Here is a 15310-nt window from a genome sequence, read left to right on the forward strand (position 1 = left end):
TGTTACTGATTGTGCAGTGAGAATTTAATTTAGCAAAATCCCCCATCCTTCCTGGACATTTCTTTCCTTTAGAACATCCTATTTTTCGTTCCTTTTTACTGAGTCCATTAAAAACTGCCTTTCTACAGTCCAATCTTAAAATCTCAGTTTTCGCAGGTTTTCCACCTTTTGTAGTTCAAAAGTATAGGATAAAATTACTGCTGCCTCCTAAATTCTCAACCCCCTATACTTCCTCAACTGTTTCCTAATTTTTGGTAAAAATTAGATCCAAATAAATAATGGCAGCAGTGGGATTTGAACCCACGCCTCCATGGAGACTGGATCCTTAATCTAGCGCCTTAGACCGCTCGGCCACGCTACCTCATGCGGATGTTCAAACTTATTTAAATCAGAAATTTGCTAATGATATAAGTTGCGGAAAACATTGTATAACTAATTAGACAAAAATACAAATGTTATTATGCATGAGCAACGCAATTATCAGGGATTTGTTTGTACATTGACTCTGGGGCACCATTTTGCAAAACATATGACTTGTATCCAGATATTTAACTAATCTTTCCTCTGTTGGCTCAATTGCTAATTTTTAGATATCACTGAATTAGGTGGTATAGATTACTTGCTATGATCTCCCACATACAGGACACTCAAACATGAAGGATTCCTACACCCCTGCCTGTACGTAACAGATAATCAGAAGCAGCAGCAAGGAAGACGTTGTACAGCAGTGCAGAGCAGTGTAGCTATGAATCCATCACTTGGGTGACTTACTGGAAAGCAGCAGAAGGAGCATGGCTCTGTTTATGTTTGCTAATCACTCTGCTCATCCTGTATTGATAATCCTAAAAAGGCAGCAGGGATATGAGCTAGCAGTTAGACTTCATTTGACCAAGATTGATTTTGGCAAATTTTGAGAATCGTTGATCACTGATTGAACTGACATCGATGTAACATAGATGGTAAATTATGTAATTAATTCTGATGCCTAAAGCCAACATGACTATTCATATGCCGTATTCTTATGTATGACTTGCTCACATGTTCCTTTTCTTCTACAGCACAGTGAAGATCACTTGATGTTACATTTGCTTTCTTAGAGAACACAGAAGCAAAATAGGAATTTAAAAGTTCAGTTTTCTCAACATCATTATTGACCACTTTACCCTTTTCATCCTTTAAAAATCCTATAGCATCTTTGGCTTTTCTTTAACTTTTAACTTACTTCCAAAAACCTTTCTTATTGCCTTTGGTCTCTCTTGCAAGCCTCACTTCATTATTGGCTTTAGCTCTTCTAATGCTAGCCCAGCTTTCCCTGCAGACAGCATTATATTCTTTAGATATGAACCCTTCTTTTCATTTGATATTCATTTCTTTGTTCCTTTTTAGCAAGCTTTTAAGTTCAGTATTCAGCCATCCTGGTCTCCATAAATGCTTTCCATTCTTCCTTCTTTTCGGGATTGTTACTGATTGTGCAGTGAGAATTTAATTTAGCAAAATCTCCCATCCTTCCTGGACATTTCTTTACTTTATAACATTCTACCTTTCCTTCCTTTTTACTGAGTCCAATAAAAACTGCCTTTCTAGAGTCCAATCTTAAAATCTTAGTTTTCACAGGTTTTCCACCTTTTGTAGTTCAAAAGTATAGGATAGAATTAACGCTGCCTCGTAAATTCTCAATCCCCTTTACTTCCTCAACTGTTTTCTAATTTTTGGAAAAAATTAGATCCAAATAAATAATGGCTGCAATAGGATTTGAACCCACGCCTCCAGAGAGACTGGAGCCTTAATCCAGCGCCTTAGACCGCTCGGCCACACTACCTCATACGGATGCTCTAACTTATTTAAATCAGAAATTTGCTAATGATATAAGTGGCAGAAAACATTGTATATCTAATTAGACAAAAATACAAATGTTATTATGCATGAGCAACGTAGTTATCAGGGATTTGTTTTTACATTGACTCTGGGGCACCATTTTGCAAAACATATGACTTGTATCCAGATATTTAACTAATCTTTCCTCTGTTGGCTCATCCGCTAATTTTTAGATATCACTGAATTAGGTGGTATAGATTACTTGCTATGATCTCCCACATACAGAACACTCAAACATGAAGGATTCCTACACCCCTGCCTGTACGTAACAGATAATCAGAAGCAGCAGCAAGTAAGACATTATACAGCAGTGCAGAGCAGTGTAGCTATGAGTTCATCACTAGGGTGACTTACTGGAAAGCAGCAGAAGCAGCATGGCTCTGTTTATGTTTGCTAATCACTGTGCTCATCCTGTATTGATAATCCTAAAAAGGCAGCAGGGATATGAGCTAGCAGTTAGACCTCATTTGACCAAGATTGATTTTGGCAAATTTTGAGAATGGTTGATCATTGATTGAACTGACATGGATGTAACATAGATGGTAAATTATGTAATTAATTCTGATGCCTAAAGCTAACATGAACACTCATATGCAGTACTCATACGTATGACTTTTTCAAATGTTCCTTTTCTTCTACAGCACATTGAAGATCACTTGATGTTACATTTGATTTCTTAGAGAACAGAGAAGCCAAATAGGAATTTAAAAGTTCAGTCTTCTCAACATCATTATTGACCACATTACCCTTTTCATCTTTTAAAAATCCTATAGCATCTTTTGCTTTTCTTTAACTTTTGACTTACTTCCAAAATCCTTTCTTATTGCTTTTGGTCTCTCTTGCATGCCTCAATTCATTACTGGCTTTAGCCCTTCTAACGCTAGCCCAGCTTTCCCTGCAGACAGCATTATATTCTTCTTTAGATATGAACCCTTCTTTCCATTTGATACTCATTTCTTTGCTCCTTTTCAGCAAGCTTTTAAGTTCAGTATTCAGCCTTCCTGGTCTCAATAAATGCTTTCCATTCTTCCTTTTTTCGGGATTGTTACTGATTGTGCAGTGAGAATTAAATTTAGCAAAATCTCCCATCTTTCCTGGACATTTCTTTCCTTTAGAACATCCTACCTTTCCTTACTTTTTACTGAGTCCATTAAAAACTGTCTTTCTACAGTCCAATCTTAAAATCTCAGTTTTCGCAGGTTTTCCTCCTTTTGTAGTTCAAAATTATAGGATAGCATGATCGCTGCCTCCTAAGTTCTCAACCCCCTTTACTTCCTCAACCGTTTCCTAATTTTTGGTAAAAATTTGATCCAAATAAATAATGGCAGCGGTGGGATTTGAACCCACGCCTCCAGAGAGACTGGAGCCTAAATCCAGCTCCTTAAACCGCTCGGCCACGCTACCTCTTAGATACGTTTAAAGTTATTTATATCAGAAGTTTGCTTTTGATGTAAGTGGCAAAAAATATTTTATATCCAATATGACAAAAAGATAAATGTTATTATGCAACAGCAACGTAATTATCAGGGAATTGTTTGTACATTGACTTTGGGGCACCATTTTACAAAACATATGACTTGTATCCAGATATTTAACTAATCTTTCCTCTGTTGGCTCATCCGCTAATTTTTAGATATCACTGAATTAGGTGGTATAGATTATTTGCTATGATCTCCCACATACAGGACACTCAAACATGAAGGATTCCAACACCCCTGCCTGTACTACGTAACAGATAATCAGAAGCAGCAGCAAGGAAGACATTATACAGCAGTGCAGAGCAGTGTAGCTATGAGTTCATCACTAGGGTGACTTAATGGAAAGCAGCAGAAGCAGCATGGCTCTGTTTATGTTTGCTAATCACTCTGCTCATCCTGTATTGATAATCCTAAAAAGGCAGCAGGATATGAGCTAGCAGTTAGACTTCATTTGACCAAGATTGATTTTGGCAAATTTTGAGAATCGTTGATCACTGATTGAACTGACATCGATGTAACATAGATGGTAAATTATGTAATTAATTCTGATGCCTAAAGCCAACATGACTATTCATATGCCGTATTCTTATGTATGACTTGCTCACATGTTCCTTTTCTTCTACAGCACAGTGAAGATCACTTGATGTTACATTTGCTTTCTTAGAGAACACAGAAGCAAAATAGGAATTTAAAAGTTCAGTTTTCTCAACATCATTATTGACCACTTTACCCTTTTCATCCTTTAAAAATCCTATAGCATCTTTGGCTTTTCTTTAACTTTTAACTTACTTCCAAAAACCTTTCTTATTGCCTTTGGTCTCTCTTGCAAGCCTCACTTCATTACTGGCTTTAGCTCTTCTAATGCTAGCCCAGCTTTCCCTGCAGACAGCATTATATTCTTTAGATATGAACCCTTCTTTTCATTTGATATTCATTTCTTTGTTCCTTTTTAGCAAGCTTTTAAGTTCAGTATTCAGCCATCCTGGTCTCCATAAATGCTTTCCATTCTTCCTTCTTTTCGGGATTGTTACTGATTGTGCAGTGAGAATTTAATTTTGCAAAATCTCCCATCCTTCCTGGACATTTCTTTACTTTATAACATTCTACCTTTCCTTCCTTTTTACTGAGTCCATTAAAAACTGCCTTTCTACAGTCCAATCTTAAAATCTTAGTTTTCACAGGTTTTCCTCCTTTTGTAGTTCAAAAGTATAGGATAGAATTACCGCTGCCTCCTAAAATCTCTATCCCCTTTACTTCCTCAACTGTTTCCTAATTTTTGGTAAAAATTAGATCCAAATAAATGATGGCGGTGGTGGGATTTGAACCCAAGCCTCCAGAGAGACTGAAGCCTAAATCCAGCACATTAGACTGCTCGGCCACGCTACCCCTAACATATGTTTAATGTTATTTATATCAAAAGTTTGCTTTTGATGTAAGTGTTAGAAAATATTTTATATCCAATAATACAAAAAGACAAATGTTATTATGTATGAGCAATGTAATTATCAGGGATTTGTTTGTACATTGACTCTGGGGCACCATTTTACAAAACATATGACTTGTATCCAGATATTTAACTAATCTTTCCTCTGTTGGCTCATCCGCTAATTTTTAGATATCACTGAATTAGGTGGTATAGATTACTTGCTATGATCTCCCATATACAGGACACTCAAACATGAAGGATTCCTACACCCCTGCCTGTACGTAACAGATAATCAGAAGAAGCAGCAAGGAAGACATTATACAGCAGTGCAGAGCAGTGTAGCTATGAGTTCATCAGTAGGTTGACTTACTGGATAGCAGCAGAAGCAGCATGGCTCTGTTTATGTTTGCTAATCACTCTACTCATCCTGTATTGATAATCCTAAAAAGGCAGCAGGGATATGAGCTAGCAGTTAGACTTCTTTTGACCAAGATTGATTTTGGCAAATTTTGAGAATGGTTGATCATTGATTGAACTGACATGGATGTAACATAGATGGTAAATTATGTAGTTAATTCTGATGCCTAAAGCCAACATGACTATTCATATGCCGTATTCATACGTATGACTTGCTCACATGTTCCTTTTCTTCTACAGAACAGTTGTAACATACCTGGCGGCGTCCTTGCATGGTGGTCCATCTCCCACTGTGCAAGAGCGCGCACTTGATCTCCAGTCCAGAATGTCTCTCTGGCTTCCCTCCATGCTGTCTGTTTGTGTCTGTTTCTGCTGCTTAAGGGCGGCGCCCGATCACTTCCTGCTTTTTGTACCTGCTGTGGGTCACACCCCTTGTGCGTCCTCAGCCTATTGCTGTCTGTCACCTGGTATAAAGCTCAGCTGCTCCCATCTATCCCTGCCTGAGCATAGTGTTTCATTCAGTGTGTGCTTGCACTCTGTAGGTGCCAGGTCCCGTTCTTTGTCTCCTGCTTTGCGGTATCAGTTCCCATGTCTGAACTGAGTCCTGTCTATGTCTCTTGCCTTGCGGTATCAGTTCCCGTGTCTGAACTGAGTCCTGTCTATGTCTCCTGCCTTGCGGTATCAGTTTCCTTGTCTGAACTGAGTCCTGTCTGTGTTCTCTTGTCTGCCTATCCTGGAGGCTGTATTTCCAGGCCTGTCTGAACTCGCTCCCAGCCTGTTCCTCCCGCCTTCTAGGGGCCGATTACCTAGACCTGTTCCTGTATCTTGTCTGTCCTGTCTGAACACGCTCCTAGCCTGTTCCTCTCGCCTTCTATGGGCCGATTACCTAGACCCGCTCCTGTATCTTGTCTGTCCTGTCTGAACACGCTCCTTGCCTGTTCGTCCCGCCTCTCTGGGGGCCGTATTCCCAGACCCGCTCCTGTATCCAGCTGCAGTGTCGGTCTCCTCCGTACACTCAGTTCCAGTCTGAACTCTTTCCTATCCTTTACCTGTTTTGCCTCTATGTCCGTTCCCTTCCTTTTTCTGCAGAGTCTGAACTCGTACCTAACTCCTGCTTGTTGTCTCTATACTCCCGTTTGTGAGTTTGTGGTCCACTCGCTACTTCACTGCAAGTATCCTGTGGGTATCTGGCTCTACCTTTCTCTTCCTGTCTGTTCCGTGTGAACAGAGCCCTGTCCCCCTGCTCTGCCTTGCTTACCGCTCCGGCGGTTCTAGCCTGCTCCTACTCCTTTGTTCACCGCTCCGGCGGTTCTAGCCTGCTCTGACTCCTTTGCTTGCTGCTCCGGCAGCCTTGCTCCGCTCGGACCCTTTTCCTCGCTGCTCCGGCAGTCTCGCTCCGCTCTTATCCTTTTGCTCACTGCTCCGGCAGTCTTGCTCCACTCTTGCTCACCGCTCCAGGCGGCCTCGTCCTGCTTTACTCTTGCTCACTGCTCCGGCAGTCTCGCTCAGCTCTGACCCTTTGTTCACCGCTCCTGGCGGCCTTGTCCTGCTGTACTCTTGCTCACCGCTCCAGGCGGCCTTGTCCTGCCCTGTTCTCGCTCACCTCTCTAGGCGGCCTCACTCTGCTGTGTTTGTCCGCCACATCTGTGGTTCTGTTCCTGAGTCCCATTGTGTACTGGGTCCTATCCCGCCAGTGTCCCTACCTGCTAGTGCCTCCCTGTCTGCACTCTAGCTGTGCTTGCCTGTACCCCTCTGCCTGTATTGTTCCTGAGTCCCAGTGTGTACTGGGTCCTATCCCGCCTGTGTTCCTACCTGCTAGTGCCTCCCTGTCTGCACTCTAGCTGTGCTTGCCTGTACCCCCCTGCCTGCATACCCGCCTGCCTGCATACCAGTCGTGCCTGCCTATACCCACCAGTCTGTGTGCCAGCCTACCAGTCTGTTCCTGTATTCCCCTGTGTGGGTCAACAGCCGTGTCCGGGGTCTGTCCTGGAGTAGCACCTGGTCCCTCTGCTCGGTTCCTCCTTGGTGCACTGGCGTCGTATGCCGTCGTGCGACCCTGGTCGGATCGGGTGAATACCTAGTTACGCCCCTCCAGGCATTCACTCTCCGGCACGGTCCAGTGGAATCACTACAATCACACGCACAGGCCGAACAGCCCGGGCGTGTGCATTACAACAGTGAAGATCACTTGATGTTACATTTGCTTTCTTAGAGAACACAGAAGCAAAACAGGAATTTAAAAGTTCAGTCTTCTCAACATCATTATTGACCACTTTACCCTTTTCATCCTTTAAAAATCCTATAGCATCTTTGGCTTTTCTTTAACTTTTGACTTACTTCCAAAATCCTTTCTTATTGCTTTTGGTCTCTCTTGCAAGCCTCACTTCATTACTGGCTTTAGCTCTTCTAACGCTAGCCCACCTTTCCCTGCCGACAGCATTATATTCTTCTTTAGATATGAACCCTTCTTTTCATTTGATATTCATTTCTTTGTTCCTTTTTAGCAAGCTTTTAAGTTCAGTATTCAGCCATCCTGGTCTCCATAAATGCTTTCCATTCTTCCTTCTTTTCGGGATTGTTACTGATTGTGCAGTGAGAATTTAATTTAGCAAAATCTCCCATCGTTCCTGGACATTTCTTTCCTTTATAACATTCTACCTTTCCTTCCTTTTTACTGAGTCCATTAAAAACTGCCTTTCTACAGTCCATTCTTAAAATCTCTGTTTTCGCAGGTTTTCCACCTTTTGTAGTTCAAAAGTATAGGATAGAATTACCGCTGTCTCCTAAATTCTCAATCCCCTTTACTTCCTCAACTAATTCCTAATTTTTGGTAAAAATTAGATCCAAATAAATAATGGCAGCGGTGGGATTTGAACACACGCCTCCAGAGAGACTGGAGCCTTAATCAAGCGCCTTAGACTGCTCGGCCACGCTACCTCACATGGATGCTCAAACTTATTTAAATTAGATATTTGCTAATGATATAAGTGGCAGAAAACATTGTATATCTAATTAGACAAAAATACAAATGTTATTATGCATGAGCAATGTTATTATCAGGGATTTGTTTGTACATTGACTCTGGGGCACCATTTTGCAAAACATATGACTTGTATCCAGATATTTAACTAATCTTTCCTCTGTTGGCTCATCCGCTAATTTTTAGATATCACTGAATTAGGTGGTATAGATTACTTGCTATGATCTCCCACATACAGGACACTCAAACATGAAGGATTCCTACACCCCTGCCTGTACGTAACAGATAATCAGAAGCAGCAGCAAGTAAGACATTATACAGCAGTGCAGAACAGTGTAGCTATGAGTTCATCACTAGGGTGACTTACTGGAAAGCAGCAGAAGCAGCATGGCTCTGTTTATGTTTGCTAATCACTCTGCTCATCCTGTATTGATAATCCTAAAAAGGCAGCAGGGATATGAGCTAGCAGTTAGACTTCATTTGACCAAGATTGATTTTGGCAAATTTTGAGAATCGTTGATCATTGATTGAACTGACATCGATGTAACATAGATGGTAAATTATGTAATTAATTCTGATGCCTAAAGCCAACATGACTATTCATATGACGTATTCTTATGTATGACTTGCTCACATGTTCCTTTTCTTCTACAGCACAGTGAAGATCACTTGATGTTACATTTGCTTTCTTAGAGAACACAGAAGCAAAACAGGAATTTAAAAGTTCAGTCTTCTCAACATCATTATTGACCACTTTACCCTTTTCATCCTTTAAAAATCCTATAGCATCTTTGGCTTTTCTTTAACTTTTGACTTACTTCCAAAATCCTTTCTTATTGCTTTTGGTCTCTCTTGCAAGCCTCAATTCATTACTGGCTTTAGCTCTTCTAACGCTAGCCCAGCTTTCCTTGCAGACAACATTATATTCTTCTTTAGATATGAACCCTTCTTTCCATTTGATACTCATTTCTTTGTTCCTTTTCAGCAAGCTTTTAAGTTCAGTATTCAGCCTTCCTGGTCTCAATAAATGCTTTCCATTCTTCCTTCTTTTCGGGATTGTTACTGATTGTGCAGTGAGAATTAAATTTAGCAAAATCTCCCATCTTTCCTGGACATTTCTTTCCTTTAGAACATCCTACCTTTCCTTACTTTTTACTGAGTCCATTAAAAACTGTCTTTCTACAGTCCAATCTTAAAATCTCAGTTGTCCCAGTTTTTCCTCCTTTTGTAGTTCAAAATTATAGGATAGCATGATCGCTGCCTCCTAAGTTCTCAACCCCCTTGACTTCCTCAACCGTTTCCTAATTTTTGGTAAAAATTTGATCCAAATAAATAATGGCAGCAGTGGGATTTGAACCCACGCCTCAAGAGAGACTGGAGCCTAAATCCAGTGCCTTAGACCACTCGGCCACGCTACCTCTTACATATGTTTAAAGTTATTTATATCAGAAGTTAGCTTTTGATGTAAGTGGCAGAAAATATTTTATATCCAATATGACAAAAAGACAAATGTTATTATGCAAAAGCAACGTAATTATCAGGGAATTGTTTGTACATTGACATTGGGGCACCATTTTACAAAACATATGACTTGTATCCAGATATTTAACTAATCTTTTCTCTGTTGGCTCATCCGCTAATTTTTAGATATCACTGAATTAGGTGGTATAGATTATTTGCTATGATCTCCCACATACAGGACACTCAAACATGAAGGATTCCTACACCCCTGCCTGTACGTAACAGATAATCAGAAGGAGCAGCAAGGTAGACATTATACAGCAGTGCAGAGCAGTGTAGCTATGAATCCATCACTAGGGTGACTTACTGGAAAGCAGCAGAAGCAGCATGGCTCTGTTTATGTTTGCTAATCACTCTGCTCATCCTGTATTGATAATCCTAAAAAGGCAGCAGGATATGAGCTAGCAGTTAGACTTCATTTGACCAAGATTGATTTTGGCAAATTTTGAGAATCGTTGATCACTGATTGAACTGACATCGATGTAACATAGATGGTAAATTATGTAATTAATTCTGATGCCTAAAGCCAACATGACTATTCATATGCCGTATTCTTATGTATGACTTGCTCACATGTTCCTTTTCTTCTACAGCACAGTGAAGATCACTTGATGTTACATTTGCTTTCTTAGAGAACACAGAAGCAAAATAGGAATTTAAAAGTTCAGTTTTCTCAACATCATTATTGACCACTTTACCCTTTTCATCCTTTAAAAATCCTATAGCATCTTTGGCTTTTCTTTAACTTTTAACTTACTTCCAAAAACCTTTCTTATTGCCTTTGGTCTCTCTTGCAAGCCTCACTTCATTACTGGCTTTAGCTCTTCTAATGCTAGCCCAGCTTTCCCTGCAGACAGCATTATATTCTTTAGATATGAACCCTACTTTTCATTTGATATTCATTTCTTTGTTCCTTTTTAGCAAGCTTTTAAGTTCAGTATTCAGCCATCCTGGTCTCCATAAATGCTTTCCATTCTTCCTTCTTTTCGGGATTGTTACTGATTGTGCAGTGAGAATTTAATTTTGCAAAATCTCCCATCCTTCCTGGACATTTCTTTACTTTATAACATTCTACCTTTCCTTCCTTTTTACTGAGTCCATTAAAAACTGCCTTTCTACAGTCCAATCTTAAAATCTTAGTTTTCACAGGTTTTCCTCCTTTTGTAGTTCAAAAGTATAGGATAGAATTACCGCTGCCTCCTAAAATCTCTATCCCCTTTACTTCCTCAACTGTTTCCTAATTTTTGGTAAAAATTAGATCCAAATAAATGATGGCGGTGGTGGGATTTGAACCCAAGCCTCCAGAGAGACTGAAGCCTAAATCCAGCACATTAGACTGCTCGGCCACGCTACCCCTAACATATGTTTAATGTTATTTATATCAAAAGTTTGCTTTTGATGTAAGTGTTAGAAAATATTTTATATCCAATAATACAAAAAGACAAATGTTATTATGTATGAGCAATGTAATTATCAGGGATTTGTTTGTACATTGACTCTGGGGCACCATTTTACAAAACATATGACTTGTATCCAGATATTTAACTAATCTTTCCTCTGTTGGCTCATCCGCTAATTTTTAGATATCACTGAATTAGGTGGTATAGATTACTTGCTATGATCTCCCATATACAGGACACTCAAACATGAAGGATTCCTACACCCCTGCCTGTACGTAACAGATAATCAGAAGAAGCAGCAAGGAAGACATTATACAGCAGTGCAGAGCAGTGTAGCTATGAGTTCATCAGTAGGTTGACTTACTGGATAGCAGCAGAAGCAGCATGGCTCTGTTTATGTTTGCTAATCACTCTACTCATCCTGTATTGATAATCCTAAAAAGGCAGCAGGGATATGAGCTAGCAGTTAGACTTCTTTTGACCAAGATTGATTTTGGCAAATTTTGAGAATGGTTGATCATTGATTGAACTGACATGGATGTAACATAGATGGTAAATTATGTAGTTAATTCTGATGCCTAAAGCCAACATGACTATTCATATGCCGTATTCATACGTATGACTTGCTCACATGTTCCTTTTCTTCTACAGAACAGTTGTAACATACCTGGCGGCGTCCTTGCATGGTGGTCCATCTCCCACTGTGCAAGAGCGCGCACTTGATCTCCAGTCCAGAATGTCTCTCTGGCTTCCCTCCATGCTGTCTGTTTGTGTCTGTTTCTGCTGCTTAAGGGCGGCGCCCGATCACTTCCTGCTTTTTGTACCTGCTGTGGGTCACACCCCTTGTGCGTCCTCAGCCTATTGCTGTCTGTCACCTGGTATAAAGCTCAGCTGCTCCCATCTATCCCTGCCTGAGCATAGTGTTTCATTCAGTGTGTGCTTGCACTCTGTAGGTGCCAGGTCCCGTTCTTTGTCTCCTGCTTTGCGGTATCAGTTCCCATGTCTGAACTGAGTCCTGTCTATGTCTCTTGCCTTGCGGTATCAGTTCCCGTGTCTGAACTGAGTCCTGTCTATGTCTCCTGCCTTGCGGTATCAGTTTCCTTGTCTGAACTGAGTCCTGTCTGTGTTCTCTTGTCTGCCTATCCTGGAGGCTGTATTTCCAGGCCTGTCTGAACTCGCTCCCAGCCTGTTCCTCCCGCCTTCTAGGGGCCGATTACCTAGACCTGTTCCTGTATCTTGTCTGTCCTGTCTGAACACGCTCCTAGCCTGTTCCTCTCGCCTTCTACGGGCCGATTACCTAGACCCGCTCCTGTATCTTGTCTGTCCTGTCTGAACACGCTCCTTGCCTGTTCGTCCCGCCTCTCTGGGGGCCGTATTCCCAGACCCGCTCCTGTATCCAGCTGCAGTGTCGGTCTCCTCCGTACACTCAGTTCCAGTCTGAACTCTTTCCTATCCTTTACCTGTTTTGCCTCTATGTCCGTTCCCTTCCTTTTTCTGCAGAGTCTGAACTCGTACCTAACTCCTGCTTGTTGTCTCTATACTCCCGTTTGTGAGTTTGTGGTCCACTCGCTACTTCACTGCAAGTATCCTGTGGGTATCTGGCTCTACCTTTCTCTTCCTGTCTGTTCCGTGTGAACAGAGCCCTGTCCCCCTGCTCTGCCTTGCTTACCGCTCCGGCGGTTCTAGCCTGCTCCTACTCCTTTGTTCACCGCTCCGGCGGTTCTAGCCTGCTCTGACTCCTTTGCTTGCTGCTCCGGCAGCCTTGCTCCGCTCGGACCCTTTTCCTCGCTGCTCCGGCAGTCTCGCTCCGCTCTTATCCTTTTGCTCACTGCTCCGGCAGTCTTGCTCCACTCTTGCTCACCGCTCCAGGCGGCCTCGTCCTGCTTTACTCTTGCTCACTGCTCCGGCAGTCTCGCTCAGCTCTGACCCTTTGTTCACCGCTCCTGGCGGCCTTGTCCTGCTGTACTCTTGCTCACCGCTCCAGGCGGCCTTGTCCTGCCCTGTTCTCGCTCACCTCTCTAGGCGGCCTCACTCTGCTGTGTTTGTCCGCCACATCTGTGGTTCTGTTCCTGAGTCCCATTGTGTACTGGGTCCTATCCCGCCAGTGTCCCTACCCGCTAGTGCCTCCCTGTCTGCACTCTAGCTGTGCTTGCCTGTACCCCTCTGCCTGTATTGTTCCTGAGTCCCAGTGTGTACTGGGTCCTATCCCGCCTGTGTTCCTACCTGCTAGTGCCTCCCTGTCTGCACTCTAGCTGTGCTTGCCTGTACCCCCCTGCCTGCATACCCGCCTGCCTGCATACCAGTCGTGCCTGCCTATACCCACCAGTCTGTGTGCCAGCCTACCAGTCTGTTCCTGTATTCCCCTGTGTGGGTCAACAGCCGTGTCCGGGGTCTGTCCTGGAGTAGCACCTGGTCCCTCTGCTCGGTTCCTCCTTGGTGCACTGGCGTCGTATGCCGTCGTGCGACCCTGGTCGGATCGGGTGAATACCTAGTTACGCCCCTCCAGGCATTCACTCTCCGGCACGGTCCAGTGGAATCACTACAATCACACGCACAGGCTGAACAGCCCGGGCGTGTGCATTACAACAGTGAAGATCACTTGATGTTACATTTGCTTTCTTAGAGAACACAGAAGCAAAACAGGAATTTAAAAGTTCAGTCTTCTCAACATCATTATTGACCACTTTACCCTTTTCATCCTTTAAAAATCCTATAGCATCTTTGGCTTTTCTTTAACTTTTGACTTACTTCCAAAATCCTTTCTTATTGCTTTTGGTCTCTCTTGCAAGCCTCACTTCATTACTGGCTTTAGCTCTTCTAACGCTAGCCCACCTTTCCCTGCCGACAGCATTATATTCTTCTTTAGATATGAACCCTTCTTTTCATTTGATATTCATTTCTTTGTTCCTTTTTAGCAAGCTTTTAAGTTCAGTATTCAGCCATCCTGGTCTCCATAAATGCTTTCCATTCTTCCTTCTTTTCGGGATTGTTACTGATTGTGCAGTGAGAATTTAATTTAGCAAAATCTCCCATCGTTCCTGGACATTTCTTTCCTTTATAACATTCTACCTTTCCTTCCTTTTTACTGAGTCCATTAAAAACTGCCTTTCTACAGTCCATTCTTAAAATCTCTGTTTTCGCAGGTTTTCCACCTTTTGTAGTTCAAAAGTATAGGATAGAATTACCGCTGTCTCCTAAATTCTCAATCCCCTTTACTTCCTCAACTAATTCCTAATTTTTGGTAAAAATTAGATCCAAATAAATAATGGCAGCGGTGGGATTTGAACACACGCCTCCAGAGAGACTGGAGCCTTAATCAAGCGCCTTAGACTGCTCGGCCACGCTACCTCACATGGATGCTCAAACTTATTTAAATTAGATATTTGCTAATGATATAAGTGGCAGAAAACATTGTATATCTAATTAGACAAAAATACAAATGTTATTATGCATGAGCAATGTTATTATCAGGGATTTGTTTGTACATTGACTCTGGGGCACCATTTTGCAAAACATATGACTTGTATCCAGATATTTAACTAATCTTTCCTCTGTTGGCTCATCCGCTAATTTTTAGATATCACTGAATTAGGTGGTATAGATTACTTGCTATGATCTCCCACATACAGGACACTCAAACATGAAGGATTCCTACACCCCTGCCTGTACGTAACAGATAATCAGAAGCAGCAGCAAGTAAGACATTATACAGCAGTGCAGAACAGTGTAGCTATGAGTTCATCACTAGGGTGACTTACTGGAAAGCAGCAGAAGCAGCATGGCTCTGTTTATGTTTGCTAATCACTCTGCTCATCCTGTATTGATAATCCTAAAAAGGCAGCAGGGATATGAGCTAGCAGTTAGACTTCATTTGACCAAGATTGATTTTGGCAAATTTTGAGAATCGTTGATCATTGATTGAACTGACATCGATGTAACATAGATGGTAAATTATGTAATTAATTCTGATGCCTAAAGCCAACATGACTATTCATATGACGTATTCTTATGTATGACTTGCTCACATGTTCCTTTTCTTCTACAGCACAGTGAAGATCACTTGATGTTACATTTGCTTTCTTAGAGAACACAGAAGCAAAACAGGAATTTAAAAGTTCAGTCTTCTCAACATCATTATTGACCACTTTACCCTTTTCATCCTTTAAAAATCCTATAGCATCTTTGGCTTTTCTTTAACTTTTGACTTACTTCC

At 41.7% G+C, this 15310-nt stretch overlaps 3 non-coding genes across 3 annotated transcripts; all 3 read right to left on the reverse strand.

The window, feature by feature from the left end:
- Positions 1 to 279: 279 nt before the first annotated feature.
- Positions 280 to 361, reverse strand: TRNAL-AAG (transfer RNA leucine (anticodon AAG)). The gene has a single exon. It is a non-coding gene; the product is annotated as a tRNA-Leu (tRNA).
- Positions 362 to 3197: 2836 nt separating this feature from the next.
- Positions 3198 to 3279, reverse strand: TRNAL-UAG (transfer RNA leucine (anticodon UAG)). The gene has a single exon. It is a non-coding gene; the product is annotated as a tRNA-Leu (tRNA).
- A 6233-nt stretch (positions 3280 to 9512) lies between these two features.
- On the reverse strand, positions 9513 to 9594 carry TRNAL-UAG (transfer RNA leucine (anticodon UAG)). The gene has a single exon. It is a non-coding gene; the product is annotated as a tRNA-Leu (tRNA).
- Positions 9595 to 15310: the final 5716 nt, after the last annotated feature.

The sequence above is a fragment of the Phyllobates terribilis genome, unplaced genomic scaffold (assembly GCF_046119375.1).
Source record: "Phyllobates terribilis strain yellow unplaced genomic scaffold, ASM4611937v1 Scaffold_11__3_contigs__length_659146591, whole genome shotgun sequence".
In the NCBI taxonomy this organism is placed as follows: domain Eukaryota; kingdom Metazoa; phylum Chordata; class Amphibia; order Anura; family Dendrobatidae; genus Phyllobates; species Phyllobates terribilis.